The sequence below is a fragment of the Trachemys scripta genome, chromosome 14 (genome assembly GCF_013100865.1).
Source record: "Trachemys scripta elegans isolate TJP31775 chromosome 14, CAS_Tse_1.0, whole genome shotgun sequence".
Taxonomy (NCBI): Eukaryota; Metazoa; Chordata; order Testudines; family Emydidae; genus Trachemys; species Trachemys scripta.
In genome coordinates this window covers 2,619,779-2,640,821 of record NC_048311.1, presented here as the reverse complement: position 1 = coordinate 2,640,821, position 21,043 = coordinate 2,619,779, and positions in this window count along the sequence as shown.

Below are 21,043 nucleotides of genomic sequence, written 5' to 3'. Positions count from 1 at the left end.
GTTTAGTTCTTTTATTGAACGATGCTTTTGGTAACAGAGACACAATTATTAGGGTCTCCTTGAAAATGGTAAAACATTAGAAGGAACTGGTGGGAAACATCGCCTGGGAGTGGAAGGAATTCTCAGGGCATTGCTTTGGCTATAAATGTATAGACTGGGTTTTTCTATAAGAGGCTGATGTTAGGCACCCAAATCCTATGGACAGTGAATGGGAGTTGGGCACCTAATACCCTTAGGTCCCATTGTCAATTACAACTGGACATAGTGGAGTGGACAGTGCACTGGATTAGGACTCTGGATATTTGGTTTCTTTGCCTGTCCTTGCCACTAGCCTGCTGAATGACTCTGGGCAGGTAACATCACATCTTTCTGCCTTTGTTTCCCCAGCTATAACATGAGGATAAGGATGTGGAGCTAGGGCTAGAGTCACACAACTTCCACTTTAGGCCTCTGAATCCCAGAATCCGGCCCCCTGTTATTCACAAAACCCTGCTGAGCTGCCGGCAAACCCTGTAGGCACCTAAGTGTTTGCAGTAAAAGGCCCATAGGCCCCTATGCTTCTGTCTCTGGACATGCCCCCTGCAGCCGCACACCAGGCACCTCATCGCCGAAGCCCCAGAGCGATGCACGGACCTGGGGAAGAGAGACGTTCCCTGGTCTGGCTCACCTGCTGGGCCCAATCTAGCAAGCGAGATGCCCAGATGCTTTTGAAAATCCCACTGGGCACCCAAGTATCCTGAAAAACTGGGCCTAAGTCATTGTTAAAAATTGGCATATAAGAGGCCTGGGCTGATGTCCTGTGTCCTGTGGTACAGGTTAGAGGGTTTCCTTTTGCTTTTCTGTTCCTTTGGAAAGAAGCCTGGGGATGAAAGACACTAAGAAACAAAAGTTAATTATACAATTGCCTAACACTGGAGCTCCATGTGGACATTGCAATTATAATTATAATGTAGGAATCACACATTGTGTGTGTGTGTGTTTGTGTGTGTGTCTGTGTGTGTGTGTATGTAGAATTCTCTCACCCTACAATGAATGGATGCTCAGCATTCCAGCTGAGTTCATCTTGCCTGCAGCCTCTCACTGAGCACAAACTCCCCTCATTGTCTGAACATTGAGCAGCCAGAAGTTCAAGTCTCTCAGCAACCCAGTAGTACCCACCTGTGGCATCTTATAAAGGTTCTAAAAAGAATGGGGTCACAGGATTAAAGAGCTCTCTGTCTCTACTTTCTCCCATGGTTGTGACTCTAAGAGCATGACACGAAACCCATGACCTTGGACTACAGCAGGCTGCGGTTCAGGCCCCAAACCAGCCTATGATATGTCTATTTCATTTTAACCTAAGGAAACTGATCAGTTAGCATCGTCCAAACACGAACTTCCTGCTAGCTTTCCTCAGAGCTTCTTTGACCTCTTTGTTTCTCAGGCTATAGATGAGGGGATTGACCAGGGGAGTCAGGATGGTGTAGACGACAGAGAGAACTTTCTTGAAATCTCTCAGTGTGTTGGTTGTTGGGAACATATAGGCAATCAGTAGAGTTCCATAATAAATGGTCACCACAATGAGGTGGGAGGAGCAGGTGGAAAAGGCCTTTTGCCTCCCAATGGTGGAAGGAATTCTTAGGATGGTCACAATGATGCAGATGTAGGACATCAAGGTAAGTAGGAATGGGACCACTAAGAAAATCAAGCATAGTGTTAAAGCCAACATTTCCATCATCTGAGGATCATTGCAGGAGAGATTTACCAGGGGGATAAGATCGCAAAAGAAATGGTCAATATCATTGGAGCCACAGAAAGTTAACTGGGATATCGACAATGTTATTATGCCACTACATAGGAAGCCACCTGTCCAAGAGCCACCTGCAAGCTGGAGATATAACCTGCCACTCATACGGGTTGCATAGTGCATTGGATTGCATATCGCTAAATACCGATCATAAGACATCACTGATAAGAGAAGGCATTCTGTGGCAATCATAGAACCAAAGAAAAAATATTGTGTGAGACACCCACTAAATGAAATGATTCTGTTCTCAGTCAGGAGACTGGCCAGCATACTGGGCAGGATGGTCGAGGTGTAGCAGGTCTCCAAGCAGGACAAGTTCCCCAGGAAGAAGTACATGGGGGTGTGAAGGTGACCATCAGTCACAACTAGCGCCATGATGAGGATGTTCCCGGCCATGGTTGCAATGTAGATCAAGAGAAACAGCAGGAAAAGAAGAAGGATTTGCAGATCAGGAAGAGTCCCAAATCCCAGGAGGATGAATTCTGCGATGGACGTTTGATTTCTCTGTTCTGGGTTCGTCATAGGTTGTGTCTACGGGAAAGAAATTCACTATGGGATATAAATGAAGAACATTCACTCAATAAAAGGTCAGCATTGTTTTCATTGTCCCTGCAGCTGCTTAACAGAACAATAACTGAGTAGAGAGTGGAGGCTAGGGAAGGGAAATGAGGAAAATGCCATCTCACTTGACCCCTGGAACAGATTTGATATATGAGCAGAATGCAGGTTAACCAAAACGTTAATCTCTCTGGAAACCTGTGTAGTAACTGGAGAGATCACACCAAATACTCAAATACTATGGTGATGAGGCTCATGTACAACAGTTCAGAAACACAGATAGATATTGGTTCCAATAGTCACAGCTTTCACTTCCTGGTGTATCAACGCAGAACAGTGTCCTTTGATAGGTTGCAGTTCCACTGCTGAAATGCATCAGGATTTTTTATTTAAGGGGAAGCCACTCCACTGCTCCACTGAACCAGGGCAGCCACCTTCCCTGCTCCTTGCACCTTGGTGGTGCAGGGAGCCACCAGTATCCTATTGGTGAATGCTGGGAGCCCCTGCAGCCCCGCTGTAAGCGCTGCCCTAACCCTGACCCCAACCCCACCCCCTGCTGAACTTCCTGCAAGCGTAAAAATTAAAATAGTTTAAAATGGGGGAAGGGGGAATTAATAAAAATCAACATTAGTCGTGAAAACTACAAAAAAAAAAAAATCCAGATTCTGCCAAGCGAATTCATTGCCAATGTCTCCTCTCTTAGCACTGAGCACAGCAGCAAATACCAGCTCAGTTTTTACCCACAACATCTCCTTAACCCTCTCCATGCCCCAGCGAGGTCTGTGCCATAAAGAAAAGTAAAATCCTGTAAGTAGCACAGAGGGAAGATTAAAGTGGAATAAAGGATACTGCAGTGTTTGACGAGCTCGTCTTGGACTTGGGCAAGGTTAGTTCAATTCCCTCCCTAGCCACAAACTCCTTGTGTGACTTTCAGGCCAGATTATCAAAGCTCTCTAGGTACAAAAAATGCTCATTGGTGCCTGAGTATGTGCGGTACCTAACACCCATCGATTACAATTCCCACTAGGAGTGTGTGTATGTGTCTTTAGGTGCTGAAACACCTCTATAAATCTGTCCCTCTGGGCATCAGGTCCCCATCTGTAAGGCAGGGATAGTAGCACCTCCTGGGGTGATGGGAGGATAGAGACATTAAAGACAGTAGGTGCCCAGATACTACACTGATAGGGGCCAAATAAGAAGCTAGGATAGCAGAGACCTCACTGGTCTTTCCTTTTTCCAAATTCTGTCATTTTGCTTTGGGTTGGGAGTTTGAGAGAGATCATTGCCCAGTTCCCCTTGGATTCCCATGGAATCAGTTACCTAGCAAAATTATATTGCTTCAAAAACCTCAAGCTTCAAGAAGCAGGGAGGAAAAGGCTGATTTACCTTTAAGGTGGGTCAGTCACAAGCCAGAATCTCTGTTGTCACCTTCTCACTCACCGTTTCAGAGACCAGGATCCAGATTATTCAGTCCATCTTCGCTTCCCACCGCATCCATGTTCTTTCATTTACTCAGTAAATAGAATGTCATAACCTAGAAAAGCTACTGAGACTCCGTTACCATGTCTGGTAACTTGCCCTGTGCATAATACACTCCGCTAAATGGGGAACGTCTTCTCTGATTCGTTATATATCCTTCTGTGGCAAGATGCAGTCTCCTGAGGCATCTCCGCTGTGGGGAATGTAACAGGCAAGGAAAAGTTTTGGCTGACTTTTAGAAAACTTCAGTAGAGTCAAACTTCTAATCTCAAAGGGAAAGTCCTGGAGAGGGAAGGAAATTCTAATCCTAAAACAAATCTCTATTTTTATTGAGTGAATGCTATGGTGACTGTCAAGAAAACGCATTAATTATAGATTTTACATCTGAGATATTCAGAGCTGCCTGAGTGATTTTGAGTTCCCAGCTAATTCCCTGAGGCAGTTTTGGAAATCTTAAGCTTACTCAATCAGTTCAGGTAACATTTTAAAAATCATCTCAGTGATTTAGGAGCCTAAATCCCATTTTCAAAAGTTTGTTAGTTTCTAAGGCTTAGCAGCCTAGATCTTCACTGAAGGTCAACACGTCTTAGGCTCCTAAATCACTTTTGATGTTCGCTTAAGTGTTTTTGAAATGTTACCGGATTGTTACTCAGATAAAATGCAGAGACAACAACGTGCTTCACTCATTTAGGCTGGGATTTAGAAAGGCGTAATGTACACAATAAACATCCAACTCCCATCACATTGCTATGAGAGTTTGGTACCTAACTCCCTTAGGCTTATTGGAAAAGCCCAGACCATGGAAGCATGGAAGTTAGAGACCTGAGATTATAAAGTGCAAATAGTTTCTTCCCAAATCCCTGACAAGTTTCATGATCATGTGGATCTTCAGTGCCACAGCAATTATATACATTAGATCAGGGGTCGGCAACCTTTCAGAAGTGGTGTGCCAAGTCTTCATTTATTCACTCTAATTTAAGGTTTCGCGTGCCAGTAATATATTTTAACGTTTTTAGAAGGTCTCTTTCTATAAGTCTATATTATATAACTAAACTATTGTATGTAAAGTAAACAAGGTTTTTAAAATGTTTAAGAAGCGTCATTTAAAATTAAATTAAAATGCTGATCTTACGCCACCAGCTTGCTCAGGTCACTGCCAACCTGGGATTCTGTTCACCTAGGCTGGCAGAGGGCTGAACAGGGCCTGCAGCCGGGACCCCAGACCTGGGGAGGGGGTGTTTCAGGGGTCAGGGCAGAGGGCTGGTGTGTGTGTGTGGGGGGGGGGGGGCAGAGGTCCGGGGTGGGGGGGGGGGGAGGTGGGGGGGCAGGGGAGAAGGCTGGGTGTATGTTGGGGTGTTGGGGGTTCAGGGCAGAGGGCTGGGGGGTGTGAGGGGTGCAGGGCAGAAGGCTGAGTGTATGTGGGGGGGTTCAGGGCAGAGGGATGGGGCTGTGGGGGTGCAGGGCAGAAGGCTGGGTGTGTGTTGGGGTGGGGGGTTCAGGGGAGAGGGCTGGGGGGTTTGGGGGTGCAGGGCAGATGGCTGGGTGTGTGTTGGGGTGTGGGGGGTTCAGGACAGAAGGCTGGGGATATGGGGGTACAGGGCAGAAGGCTGAGTGTGTGTGTGGGGGGGTTCAGGGCAGAGAGATGGGGCTGTGGGGGTGCCGGGCAGAGGGATGGGTGTGTGTTGGGGTGGGGGTGGGGGTTCAGGGCATAGGGGTGGGGTGCTCGGCTCGTGGAGTGGCTCAGGGCAGGGGGCTGGAAGGGATATGCCCTGTTCCATCCCCTTCCCCCAGGCTCCGTCCCTACCTCTCTCTGCGTCCTCTACGGAGCTGTGTGCATGCTGCTGCTCTTCCCCCTCCCCCTTGCTAGGGCCATCAGCTGATTGGCGCAGGGAAGGAGAGGACGAGGGGCCGGAAAGCACAGCTGGGAGAAGAAGAGGGGGAGTGAGGAAGCTTGGCTGCCGCAGAACCAAGCTTCTGCCTCCTGCCCCCGCAGGGGAGAGCGGTGGGAGGGTGGCTGAGTGGGGTTGGGGGCCGGGACCGCAGCAGGGAGCTGCGTGCCACTTAAAATTGGCTCGTGTGCCATGTTTGGCACGTGTGCCGTAGGTTGCCAACCCCTGTATTAGATAATCTTCTATCAGAACTATAGGCCTCTATTGGTCTGTTAGAGAGTTTGATAAGCAACAGAACAGTACTGATTCCATCCCGTAAAGGACAGTGTTATACATTCACACTAGCCAATTCCTGGTCTGATTGGGTACAGTGAATATAATCATTTCAGTTGTATGTATTTCAATATATTCTGCAACTTCACTCCAAAACTGTCCTTATTCACCATGAAGCTTGACATACTGTCACTTCTTTCCCTGAAGGAAATGATTGTTCGAGCCTTTATGGAAGAATACAAATATTCACTTATTTCTGAATGTAAAACAAACTAGAAAATTATTATTCCCAGCCCTCTTCTAGGATAGACCTGGATCTTCACACAGCATGGCTTACATTTTTATTTCCAAGTTTATTGACTCTTAATCACTCTACTTATTAAGTAGCCCTGCCATGAGTGCAGAGGCCTTGATTAGATGACCTATTGAGGTCCCTTCCAGTCCTATACTTCTATGATTCTACGAATGCAAAGGACAGTTAACTTGAGTTTGTTCAATGCCATGAATGTACTGATGTGTTTTCTTAGGGACTCACACTAGCTCTCCACCCAAATTTTGCAGCAATATAACTATTTTGTTAGTGGTGTGTTTTTGTTATGGAAATAGTTCTACAGGTAGGGTGCAACCTCTAGTGCGGACGCAGTTTACCAACATAAAGGTGCCTTGTACTGGTATAGCTTATTCCACTTTCCCTAGGGGGATGCACTACACTAATATGTGGCCTTTTCTACACTACAGAGATTTGTAGACAAAAGGCAGCTTTTTATCGACAAAACAGTGGTGGTGTACACACGGCAATACCGCCGACACAACTCTTCTGCTTTGCCGAATAACGAAAACCACCTCAAGGAGAGGTGTAGAGGTGTAGTTACATCACTGAAACTGGCCTCCAGAGGTATCCCACAATGCCCATTCTGACCGCTCTGCTCACCATTTTCAACTCCTGTGGGAGAACTGGGAGGGAATCATAGAATCCTGCTCTTGCTGGCACTAGGGCCACAGCAGCAGGCAGATAGGGTGGGCTGCTGTGGGGGGTGGGGGAGGGAAATATGTGCTCTGCAGAGCTAGGGAGGGAGGCGGGGGCTGATGTCGGGGTGTTCCCCTCCCCCAGTGGGGTACTGGTCTCCGCTGAGCTGGGATGTGGGGACCGGGGGGCACCTGGATTGGTTGTTTCTGGCTGCTGTCTGAGCAAGTGTTCAGGCTGGTGAGTGCTATGCTTAAAGAGACAGCATGTGACACACTCACTCTGCCCCAACACACACACTTCCCCAACTCACATTCTGTCTCTCTCTCTCTCACTCACACACACACATACCCTCCCCTCCCCCACACACACACTTCACCAACTCACACTTGGTCTCTTCCTCTCTCTCACTCATACACACACAACCTTCCCTCCCGCACACACACTTCTGTGGGCTTCTTGTGTTAGTGCTCAGCTCAGCACTCAGATTACCGAGTGCTACTTTTAAAAAGTGATTTAAAAGGTGTTACTTTTGGGGCACACACATCAATCATTTCAAGGTTCATAGCAGGTGCAAACAAACACTGCCAGGCTCAGCACACTACAGCCACACACATCACTGTGGCTCAGTGTTAAAATGCTCCTTCCAGGCATCCCTCAGCTGAATAGCCCCCTCGCTGAGCCCCTCTTATAGACTTGTGTTCACAATGCACAGCACAATACTGAATAGCAGTGTAGGATCCTGCTTTCTGACAGAGATGGCTGGGGTGCAGGTTATCAGAGCAGTTGAAAAGCGGCTGGTAATCTAATAGGATGCCCATGGAACGAGAAACCTGCATCATGTGACGCTGCACCTGCCCCCATGAGGCATTGCAAACCCTTCCCAAAGCACCCTGCGGCCAGTTCCACAGTGGGATAGCTTCTCATGCTGCACTGCTCTCTGTGTCTATGCAAGAGCTGCTAGTGTGGCTCTCATCCTTTCTAGACTACTATACCCCTTTCACGAGTCTGATTGGTCTTGCGTATCCCAAATTTCACGTCACTTAGGGTATGTCTACACTACGAGAGTAGTTCAATTGTACTTAAATTGAATATGTGGAATCGAACGTGTGTATCCACACTAAGGACAGTAATTCGACTTTGTGAGTCCACACTAACGGGGCAAGCGTCGACATTGGAAGTGGTGCACTGTGGGCAGCTATCCCACAGTTCTCGCAGTCCCTGCTGCCCATTGGAATTCTGGGTCGAGTCCTCAATGTCTGCTGGGGAAAAAAATGTGTCGAGAGTGGTTTTCGGTAACTGTTGTCATTCAACCGTCACTCCCGCCCTCCCTCCCTGAAAGCGCCGGTGGGCAATCAGTTCGCGGACTTTTCTGGTGAGTGACAGCGCGGACGCCACAGCACTGCGAGCATGGAGCCCGCTGCAACCATCGCTGCAGTTATGGCCGTTGTCAACACCTCGCACCTTATCATCCACCTTTTCCAGAGGCAGATGCTGAGAAATTGGGCGAGGAGGCTACTGCAGCACGGTGAGGACATGAAGTCTGAGACTGGCACAGACCTCTCACAAAGCACGGGACCCCGCGCCGTGGACATCATGGTGGCACTGGGTCATGTTGATGCCGTGGGACCGCATAGTGCTGCAGGTCTGGGATGAATCACAGTGGCTGCGAAACTTTCGTATGTGGAAGGGAACTTTCCTGGAACTTTGTGAGTTGCTGTCCCCTGCCCTGAAGCGCAAGGGCACCCGGATGCGAGCAGCCTTGACTGTCCAGAAGCAAGTGGCCATAGCCCTCGGGAAGCTTGGAATGCCAGACAGCTACCGGTCAGTCGCAAATCACTTTGGCGTCGGCAAATCTACCGTGGGGGTTGCTGTGATGAAAGTAGCCAATGCAATCGTTGAGCTACTGCTGTCAAAGGCTGTGGCCCTTGGAAACATCCAGGTCATCATAGATGGCTTCGCCGCGATGGGATTCCCAAACTGCGGTGGGGCTATCGATGGAACTCACATTCCTATCCTGGGACCGGACCACCATGCCAGCCAGTACATTAACTGAAAGGGCTACTTTTCAATGATGCTGCAAGCACTGGTGGACCATAGGGGACGTTTTACAAACATCAACGTAGATGGCCGGGCAAGGTTCATGATGCTCATGTTTTCAGGAACTCTGGTCTGTTTAGACGGCTGCAGGAAGGTATTTACTTCCCGGACCAAAAAATAACTCTTGGGGATGTGGAGATGCCTATAGTGATCCTCGGGGACCCAGCCTACCCGCTAATGCCATGGCTCATGAAGCCCTATACAGGCGCCCTGGACAGTGAAAAAGAACTCTTCAACTACCGGCTGAGCAACTGCAGAATGGTGGTGGAGTGTGCTTTTGGACATCTCAAGGGGAGATGGAGAAGCTTACTGACTCGCTCTGATCTCAGCGAAACCAATATCCCCATTGTTATTGCAGCTTGCTGTGTGCTCCACAATCTCTGTGAGAGCAAGGGGGAGACCTTTATGGCGGGGTGGGAGGTTGAGGCAAATAGCCTGGCTGCTGATTACGCCCAGCCAGACAGCCGTGCGATTAGAAGAGCCCAGCGGGACGTGCTGTGCATCCGGGAGGCTTTGAAAGCTAGGTTCCACAGTGAGCAGGGTAACCTGTGACTATTAAGTTTGTTTAAAGAGAAGCTGAACCTGCCCCATTTCTTTACCCACTTACTGTTGACTATCCTCTCCAGCTACATACCCCGTTAACCCCGTCCCCCCTTCCAACACATGTTTAAAAATAAAATAAATGGAACTTTGTTAATGAACACCGTTTTCTTTATTACGGATTTCGCGGTAAAGTGTTGAAACTGGGACGCAGACTGTGGTGGGGAGCGGGCGTGGTGATGGAAAGAACGCTTCTAAACTCAAGGAATGACAGGCTCCTACTCCTAGAGAGGCTCGCAGTGGTGGACTGGTTGTTTCAGTGGAGCCTGCCACCCCTCCTTTTCGGGACTGTGTGTGGGGGCTATGTGACTTTGTGGCGGGGGAGGACGGTTACAGATCCCCTGCTGCGTGGCTCTGTGATCCAGGATAAGGACCGCAGCATAAGATCTCTATCCGCCCTCCCCAGCCACAAAGTCACATGCCACCCCCCAAAGAACATGAAAACCACCTCCCAGACTGAACAGGGTGCCTAGTGACTGCAATGTGTGTGTGACCTTCTGCTGAACCTGCCCCCGTGTCTGTACCCTGGTAAAGGTGATTGTCCTCTCCAATTACCAACCCCCTTCCCCCCCTTCAAACACACTCTCCCCTAAAAGATCATGATGGAAACAGTAATTAACAGAAACATATCTTTTATTAGCAACTACACAGTTAGGGGATGAAACTGGGATGGGGGCTTGGGTGAGGCAGGAAGGAAAGGACTTATCAAATTTTTGGGAATGAGAGCCTCCTGGTACTTGAGCAGTCTTCAGGGGTGAAGTGACAGTTTTCAGGACCCCTGCCGCCCCTCCTTCTTGGGACTTTGGGTGAGGGGGGTACGGGAGTTTGTGGCGGGGGAGGGAGGTTAGAGATAGACTGCAGTGGGGCTCTGTCCTCCTGCCTCTGGTCCTGCAGAACATTCACAAGGCGCCGGAGCGTGTCCGTTTGCTCCCTCATTAGTCCAAGCAGCGTTTGAGTCACCTGCTGGTCTTCCTGCCGCCACCTCTCCTCCCGTTCGCTGTGTGCTCACTGATATTGTGACATGTTCTCCCTCCACTGGGTCTGCTGGGCCGCATCAGCTCGGGAGCAGCCCATAAGTTCTGAGAACATGTCGTCCTGTGTCCTTTTCTTTCTCCGCCTAATCTGCGCCAGCCTCTGCGAGTGGGATGCCAGGGTAGGTTGGGAGACAGTTGTAGCTGTAGGATGGGAAAAAGGGAGTGAATTCCTCACAAAGATAATTTTTTGTGAACAATGAACATAGTCTTTCTCTGTGAACAAGACCATGCACAGCACCTATCACATGCGCGCTCAGGACAAGGTCGAATTTTCGGCCTTCGCATTCAGTGCCTGGGGTCTTGCAGTGGAGATCAGACAAGCGGGGCAGGACAGCGGAATTCGGGTAGAAGGCTGACATGGCAAGCCGTAGACTTTTGGCTGCTTAAAACTTAAATTAGAGCAGTGCCCTCCTTCCACGTTCAAAGCAATGCTCCTAGCGTTGGCCAGTTCCTGCTGCCGGCAATCCGGCAAGCATGAACTCTGCCCCTGTCCCACCCTCTTGTGGCTGTCCCCGGGAAAGATCCCTGTATGCTGCCCCTCTCCTGCCTCCGCCGCGTGGCGGTAAACTGCTGGTGACAGTTCTGTAAAGGAGGAGGCAAGCAGTCCCAATAGTAACATTCCCCTAATTCTAAGCAGGTCACCATGAGCGACATCACTCTGCTGAGAATTTCTGAGACCGAGAAAGAACGCATGCTGCGTGAAAGCCAGCAAAAACCAGGGCCATATGCCGCCATGCTCTGTAAGTCAATGATCCCAGAGTACTTGATGATAGCCTGGCGAGGAAAAGTTTCCTACCATGGAGGACACAATAAGGCCACTCTCCCCGGAACCTCATTCAAAGGCTTTCCAATTACCTCCAGGAGAGCTTCGTGGAGATGTCCCATGAGGTTTTCAGCTCTATCCCCGGACATATAGACCTTCTTTTCCAGTAGCTGCACTGGCAAGGACTAAAAAGTAGAGCGCCTAGGGCAAACTAATCATGAAAAACCCATTGTTAATATTCCTGTTCCATTCAAAATAAATGTTTACATGTTTAAAACACTTACCGACTGATCCTTCCCCTGATTCAGGGTCTGGGTTAATGCCTGGGGACGGTTGGTAGGGGATCTCTGTGAGGGTGATGAAGAGATCCTGGCTGTCTGGGAAATCAGTGTTGTAAGCGCTGTCGACTGCCTCGTCCTCCTCCTCACCTTCCTCATCTTCCCCATCCGCTAACATCTCCGAGGAAGCGGCTGTCGACAATATCCCATCCTCAGAGTCCACGGTTAGTGGTGGGGTAGTGATGGCGGCCGCACCTAGAATGGAATGCAGTGCCTCGTAGAAACGGCATGTCTGGGGCTGGGATCCGGAGCGTCCGTTTGACTCTTTGGTCTTCTGGTACGCTTGTCTCAGCTCCTTGATTTTCACGCGGCACTGCGTTGCATCCCGGCTGTATCCTCTCTCTGTCATGGCTTTTGAGATCTTCTCATAGATCTTTGCATTCCGTCTTTTCCATCGCAGCTCTGAAAGCACGGACTCATCGCCACACACAGCGATCAGATCCAAGACTTCCTGATCAGTCCATGCTGGGGCCCTCTTTCTATTCTGAGATTGCATGGTCACCTCTGCTGGAGAGCTCTGCATCGTTGCCAGTGCTGATGAGCTCTCCACGATGTCCAAACAGGAAATGAGATTCAAACTGCCCAGACAGGAAAAGGAATTCAAATTTTCCTGGGGCTTTTCCTGTGTGGCTGGTCAGAGCATCCGAGCTCGGACTGCTGTCCAGAGCGTCAACAGAGTGGTGCACTGTGGGATAGCTTCCGGAGCTATTAGCGTCGATTTCCATCCACACCTACCCTAATTTGACATGGCCATGTCGAATTTAGCGCTACTCCCCTCGTTGGGGAGGAGTACAGAAATCGAATTTAAGAGACCTCTATGTCGAACTAAATAGCTTCGTTGTGTGGACGGGTGCAGGTTTAATTCGATTTAACGCTGCTAAATTTGACATAACCTCCTAGTGTAGACCAGGCCTTAAAAACTACTTGCATACAAAATCAGACATAAAAAAACTAGCATGTCACAGCGCTCTAGTACTGAGAAATTGCTTCCTTTCTCATTTTGTTTGTATGAAATTTTAGTTTGTACTGACTCCGCTAGTGCTTTTTATGTAGCCTGCTGTAAAACTAGGCAAATATCAAAATTAGTTGATTTACCCCCTGGAAGACCTCTGTGTACCCAGGGATACACATACCCTGGTTGAGAGCCACTGCTTTTGCCCCCTTCTGCCCTTTATTGAACATTGCCTGATTCCCCTCAGCTGGGCTCCTTCTCTAATCAGGGCTGGCTTGGCCCCAGGCTCTCCAGCCCAAGGGCACGTCGCCCTGTCACAGGCAGGGATAGGCCAGTACAGTTAAAGTGGTGCAACTTCTATTTGTAGCCAAGCCTTGTTACATTTATTCCTCACACTGATTATGAAATGGGTAGATAATAGGAGGTATGATAGCAAAGAGACAGAAAGAGAAGACTTAGTTTAGTTCTTTTATTGCATGATGCTTTTGGTAATAGATACACAGTTATTGGTGTCACCGAGAAAACAGTAAAACATTAGAAGGAACTGGTGGGAAACATCACCTGAGAGTTGAAGGAATTCTCAGGACATTGGTTTGGCTATAAATGTACAGGCTGCGTTTTCCCATAAGAGGCTGATGTTAGACACCCAGATCTTATGGACAGTGAATGGGAGTGGGGCACCTAAAATCATTAGGTCCCATTGTCAATTACAACTGGACATGGTGGAGCAGACAGTGCACTGGATTAGGACTCTAGATAGTTGGTTTCTTTGCCTGTCTCTGCTACTAGCCCACTGAGTGATTCTGGGCATGTAACTTCACCTATTTTTGCCATTGTTTCCCAGCTATAACGTGAGGATAAGGATGTGGAGCTAAGGCTAGAGTCACAAGGGCTTCCCTTTAGACCTCTGAATTCCAGAATCCAGCCTCCTGGGATTCACAAAATCCTGCTGAGCTGCCGGCAAACCCTGTAGGCACCTAAGTGTTTGCAGTAAAAGGGCCGTAGGCCCCTATGCTCCTGTCTCTGGACATGCTCCCTGCAGCCCCACACCAGGCACCTGGACGGTGAAGCCCCAGAGCGATGTACAGACCTGGGGAAGATAGACGTTCCCCTGCCTGACTTGGCTGCAGGGCCCAATCTGTCAGGCGAGGTGCCCAGATGCTTTTGAAAATCCCACTGAGCACCCAAGTATCCTGAAAAACTGGCCCTAAATCATTGCTGAAAATGGGCAAATAATAGGTCTGGACTAGTGTCCTGTGTTCTGTGGCATGGGTTAGAGGGTTTCCTTTTGCTTTTCTGTTCCTTTGGAAAGAAACCTGGGGATGAAATACGCTAAGAAACAAAAGTTAATTATACAATTTCCTAACACTGGAGTTCCATGGTGATTTTGTAACTCAATATTGTGTATATATATATATATGTGTGTGTGTGTGTGTTTGTGTGTAAGTCTCTCACCATACAATGAATGGGTGCTTAGCATTCCAGCTCAGTCCATTTTGCCTGCACCCTCTCTTTGAGCACAATCTTCCCTCATTGTCTGAACTTAGAGCAGCCACAAGTTCAAATCACCCAACAGCCTAGTAGTACTCACCTGTAGGCAGGGCCGGCGCAACCCATTAGGCGACCTATGCGGTTGCCCAGGGCACTAACATTTGGGGGGGCGGTGACCGTGGCGGCCGGATGTTCAGCCGCCCTAGTCATCATCGGTATTTCGGGGGCGGAAACTTCCGCCGCCTAGGGCGGCAAAAAAACTGGCAGCGCTCCTGCCTGTAGGATCTCACATAGACGTCTAAAAACCTGTGACCCCATTCTTTTTAGGATCTGTCTGTCTCCACTTTCTCCCAGAGCATGACACAAAGCCCAAGAAAGCTAATGGAAGCACGACCTTCAACTAAAGTAGGCTTAAGCTCATGCACCAAAATAGTCTCTATTATATTTATTTTATTTTAACCTAAGGAATCTGATCAGTTAGCATTATCGAAACATAGATTTCCTGAAAGCTTTCCTCAGGGCCTCCTTAACCTCTCAGGCTGTAGATGAGGGGATTTGAATACTATACTGATGGGTCTGAGATACAACAGTACATAAACACAGATAGATATTGCTTCAAATAGTCACACATTTCACTTCTGGTGTATCAAAGCAGAACAATGTCCTCTTATAGATTGGACTTCCACTGGTGGAATGGATCAGGATTTTATATTTTAGAGGAAGCCGCAACAAAGAGGCAACCTAAGCAACTAGGGCTGGTATTTGCAGTGGCTGGGCAGCCAAGTCCAAGTAAATTCACACTGTAAATGGGCCGTCTAACTATTAAAGCCGTTTGAAAATTTTTATCATCAGACAAATACCTGTCCTTCCCTAGAACAATATTTCATTGAACTGCAATTGGATACTATACATATAGAGACATAATCTGAATTAAAAATAAAGAAAAACAAAAAAAGTACTGGTACAAACCACCATTTAATCTCGTAATTTAACCACTATTGCAAGAAAAAATTCGGTACAAATTTTAAAATTGGTAAGAAATGTGCAATTTTCATGTTGTGAGAGTGGTTTAGAACCCAAATTTCCATTTCATTGGCAATTCCATGATTTCAAAGGTTGGTTTTCTTTCCAATTTCGACTTGTTAAAAATGTATTTATCTATTTTTAATTTTATTTCTAGGGTATTTTAATTTTATATTATATTTCATTTTATAGTTATTTCAATTTGTTTCTATTAATTTATATTTATATTATTTTTATATTATTTCATAAAACTGTATACAATAACTTTTTTCCTAAACAAAATTTTGTATAAATTGATTTTTTCCCATGGAACATTTTGACCTCAATCAACAAATTTTTTTCCCATTAAAATTGCCAATCAGAAATTTTTAGCAGCTCTACATATTCTTCTTTTCTTCTGTATCTTTGGTTAAAAAAATATTATTTCTTTCTCTCTCTTTGTTTATGGCTGTCTAGTCTGCCATTATTTATCCTTATTAACTGCTAAATAAGGACCTGATCTGCATAGAGTTATGCATAGTGTTAATTTTACAAATCGAAAATAGTTTTGTTCCATCTGAGCCTGAAGTAAAAGATACAATTTCCACTGCCTTCAAAGATGGGGCCTGTTGATTTCAATGGAATTTGGACAGCTAACGCCTTGAGCCTACTTTAAAACGTATAGCTCAGTTTGGCAGGATTTGATTTCAATCGATAGACATCAGTAAATGTCGATATCGGCTGACACACTGAAATCAACATTAAATATCGGTAATAGGCAGTGTTAGTGCAGCCTCCCCCCGTGCCTTGTGCCCACAGAGATGGGTGTCACTGGTCCCGTGGCTGTGCAGGGAGCCCTCTGTCCCCAGCTGTCATGGGGGTGAGTGAGTGGGGCAGTGACAGCAGAGCTGCTGAGGGCTCCCTGCACAGCTGCATGGCTGGTGACACCCATCCCTGCAGGTGCAAGGTGCAGGGCAGGTTGTGGTCCTGGTGGGCCAGAGCTGAGACACCCAGTCTGGGCTGAGAGGAGGAGGATGAGTCTGTGTCTTTGGGGAAGGCCATCCTGCTGCTGGATGGTTTCTGTCCATGAATGGAGCCATTCAACTGGGGTAGCCTGTGCCATGACCTGTTGCTCATCATTCTTCAAAAAGTCATGGAAGATGGGAGAGATTCCAGAAGCCTGGAAAAGGGCAAATATAGTGCCAATCTATAAAAAGGGAAATAAGGACAACACGAGGAATTAAAGACCAGTCAGCTTAACTTAAGTACCCGGAAAGATAATGGAGCAAATAATTAAGCAATCAATTTGCAAACACCTAGAAAATAATAAGGTGATAAGTAACAGTCAGCATGAATTTGTCAAGAACAAATCATGTCAAACCAGCCTGATAACTTTCTTATTCAGGGTAACAAGCCTTGTGGATAGGGGGGAAGTGGTAGATGTGGTATATCTTGACTTTAATAAGGCTTTTGATACTGTCTCATGTGACCGTCTCTTAAACAAACTAATGAAATTCAACCTAGATGGAGCTACTATAAGGTGGGTGTATAACTGGTTGTAAAACCATTCCCAGAGAGTAGCTATCATGTGTTTAGATATCAATAATTTAGATAATGGCATAGAGAGTACTTATAAACTTTGTGGACGATGCCAAACTGGGAGTAGTTGCAAGTGCTTTGAAGGATAGGATTATAATTCAAAATGATGTAGAAAAACTGGAGAAATGGTCTGAAATAAATTGGATAAAATTCAATAAGGACAAATACAAAGTATTCCACTTAGGTAGAAACAATCAGTTGCACATATACAAAATGGAAAATGACTACCAAGGAAGGAGTACTGCGGAAAGGGATCTGGGGGTCATAGAGATCATAAACTAAATATGAGTCAACAGTGTAACACTGTTGCAAAAAAAGGAAACATCATTCTGCTGTAAGCAAGACATGAGAAGTGATTCTTCCTCTCTACTCCACACTGATTAGTCCTCAACTGGAGTATTGTGTCCAGTTCTGGGTGCCACATTTCAGGAAAGATATGGACAAATTGGAGAAAGTCCAAAGAAGAGCAAGAAAAAATGATTAAAAGTCTAGTAAACATGACCTATGAGGAAAGATTGAAAACATTGGGTTTGTTTAGCCTGGAGAAGAGAAGACAGAGTGGACATGATAACAGTTTTCAACAACATAAAAGGTTGTTGGAAGGAGGAAGGAGAAAAATTGTTCTCCTTAACCTGTGAGGATAGGACAAGAAGCAATGGGCTTAAATTGCAGCTAGGGAGGTTTAGGATGGACATTAGGAAAAAAATTCCTATCAGGGTGCTTAAGCACTGGAATGAATTGCCTAGGGAGGTTGTGGATTCTCCATCATTGGAGATTTAAGAGCAGATTAGACAAACACCTGTCAGAAATGCTCTAGTTATTACTTAGTCCTGCCTTGAGTGGAGGGGACTGGACTAGATGACCTATTGAGGTCCCTTTCAGTCCTACTTGTGATGGGTTAGATCACTGAAACTCTCTTGGGAGCTGCCACCTGATGTGCCAAGACTACTTCTGCCCCTTCTGTCCTGCCCTGTCAGCTTAGAACTTCAGTGCCCTCCCTGGTTCGAGCCAGACCCGCTAGCCTGCTGCAAACCCAGATACAGGGTCTGAATTACTTGCCCCACAGCTGCAGGCTGATCCTGAAAGCAGCTAACAGAACTGTTCTTGTCTTTAACACTCAGATGTCCAACTCCTAATGGGGTCTAAACCCGAAATAAATCTGTTTTACCCTGTATAATGCTTATACAGAGTAAACTCATAAATTGTTCGCCCTCTATAACACTGATAGAGAGATAAGCACAGCTGTTTGCCCCCCTCCCCTCCAGGTATTAATACATACTCTGGGTTAATTAATAAGTAAAACGTGATTTTATTAAATACAGAAAGTAGGATTTAAGTGGTTTCAAGTAGTAACAGACAGAACGAAGTTAATTACAAGTAAAATAAATTAAACATGCAAGTCTATGTCTAATACAGTAAGAAACTGAATACAGATAAGATCTCACCCTCAGAGATGTTTCAATACGTTTCTTTCACAGACTGGACACCTTCCTAGTCTGGGCACAGTCCTTTCCCCTGGTATAGCCCTTGTTCCAGCTCAGGTGGTAGCTAGGGGATTCCTCATGATGCCTCCTCCTCTTTATTCTGTTCCACCCATTTATATATATTGCATAAGGCGGGAATCCTTTATCCCTCTGGGTTCCCACCCATCCCCCTTCTCAATGGAAAAGCACCAGGTTAAAGATCGATTCCAGTTCAGGTGACATGATCACATGTCATTGTGAGACTTCATTACCCACTTGCCAGCACACAGTATACAGGAAGGTTTATAGGTAAAACAGAGTCATCTGCAGACAATTGTCCTGGTTAATAGGAGTCATCAAGATTCCAAAACACCATTAATGGCCCACACTTTGCATAATTACAATAGGCCCTCAGAGTTATATTTCATATTTCTAGTTTCAGATACAAGAGTGATACATTTATACAAAGAGGATGATCACACTCAATAGATTATAACCTTTGTAATGATACCTTACAAGAGACCTTTTGCATGAAGCATATTCCTGTTACGTTAACATATTTTCATAAAATCATATAAAGTGCAATGTCACACTGCTTTTCTATGATTCTATGAATGCAAAAGACAGTTTTTTGGATTATCAGAGTTCACTTCAAAAACAAGAATGGACTGATGTGTTTTCACAGGGATTCACTCACACGAGGTCTCCACCCAAATTTTGCATCAGTATAACTATTTTGATTAGTGCTGTGACTTTGTTATGCAAATAGTTCTACGGGTACAACCTCTAGTGTGGACACAGTTGACCAATTAAAAGGTGCCTTAAACAAGTATCACTTATTCCCCTTCCCATATGGGAATGAGATATACCGATATGAGGACCTTTACATCAGTATAATTGCACACAATCTGTGTAGGTGATGGGACACCTCAAGGAGCACCCTGGACAACTCAGGGCAGCCCAGAAAACAGCCCCTCACCTGTTTCCCTTCTTCATTCCCCATATAATGGAGCAATTCCCCTCATCTCAGGGTTTTCCCTGCAGGAGCCTCTCTCACGCTCTCAAATCTCACTTCAGCCTCCTGAGCTGGCCTCTTACTCTAGCCCCCTTCTGCCCTTCATTGAACAGTGCCTGATTCCCCTCAGCTGGGCCTTCTCTAATCAGGGCTGGCTTGGCCCCAGGCTCTCCAGCCCAGGGCACACGGCCCTGTCACAGGCAGGGATAGGCCAGTATAGGTAAAGTGGTGCAACTTCTATGTGTAGATAAACCTTCACATATGTATTCCTCACACTGGTTATGAAGGGGGTAGATAATGGGATGTATGACAACAAAGACAGCAGAAAGAGAAGACTTAGTTTAGTTCTTGTATTGCACAATGCTTTTGGTAACAGAGACATAGTTTTTAGGGTCGACTAGAAAATGGTAAAACATGAGAAGGAAGTGGTGGAAAATATCACCTGGTCGTGGAACGAATTCTCAGGATAGTGGTTTGGCTATAAATGTACAGGCTGGGTTTTCGAATAAGAGGTAATATTAAACACTCAAATCCTAAGGACAGTGAATGGGAGTTGGGCACCCGAAGGGCCAAAATCTATTTGCTGTGGATGTAAAATCTTAACTACAGTTTCTGCTAAGAACTTTTCATATAGGCCCAGTTGAAGACTAGCTAACAAAGAACAATACGTAGCTAAGAGAAAGCTGGGATAAACAAATAACCTTGTGTGTTTCAAGTCAGTGAGCAGAGTCAGCATAACTCCGAATGTAATTGGGCATCCTTATCGCAAGTTATAGACACATGAAGCACTGAGAAAGGCCTCACGGTTACTCCCTAATGCAGGGAGGAGATAGTGGTACAATACCCCTCAGATCCCAGACAGAGTTCAGGGAGAGACCTAATATAATTGACATAAGTTATGACACCCTGCCTTCACAGATGTATACCAATCCTAGCCCACAGAAATGCAAGGGTAAACTTATAAACAATTGTTATTGTTAATTACTAATTACTGCTTTTTTGCTTTAAATCGCCAGGAATGTACCTGCTGGTCAACTGGGAGAGCTGCTACTTCATTCCCCTGGACCCCAAAATTAGGATTTAATCTATACACTTTAATAGACATAGTTTGGGGGTAATTACCTGTATGTCAGCAATATGTTAATTTGGGCCATGGGCAGAGCCATTATGTAATCTTTTAGATCATTGGTTTATTATGCTTATCTTGTCTTGCTGCTAGAACCTATCCAGGAGCTTGGGAAAACCCATCCCTCATTGCTTCTCTCCTCCTAATGAGTACCGTATATAATCTATTGTAATTAATTGTTCTGCAGTGTCTCTGAGCCTGACAAGCAAAGTGACACTCCGCCGTCGCTGTGTGTAATAAACTCCCGTGCTTGACTCTACATGGTGTGTATTACAGTTCTTTCAGCACCCAACACCCTTAGGTGCCATTGTCATTTACAACTGGAGCTCTGGATAACTGATTTCTATGCATTTCCCCACCACTAGCCCACTGATTGAGTCTGGGCAGGTAACCTCACCTCTTTCTGCCTTCATTCCCAGCTATAACGTGAGGATAAGGATGTGGAGCTAGGGCTAGAGTCACAAAGCTTCCACTTTAGGCATCTGAATCCCAGGATCCTGGGATTCACAAAACCCTGCTCAGCTACCAGCTGTACGCACCTACATTTTTGCTTTAAAAGTGCCATAAGTCCCAATATTTCCGCCTCTCAACATGCCCTCTGCAGCCTCACA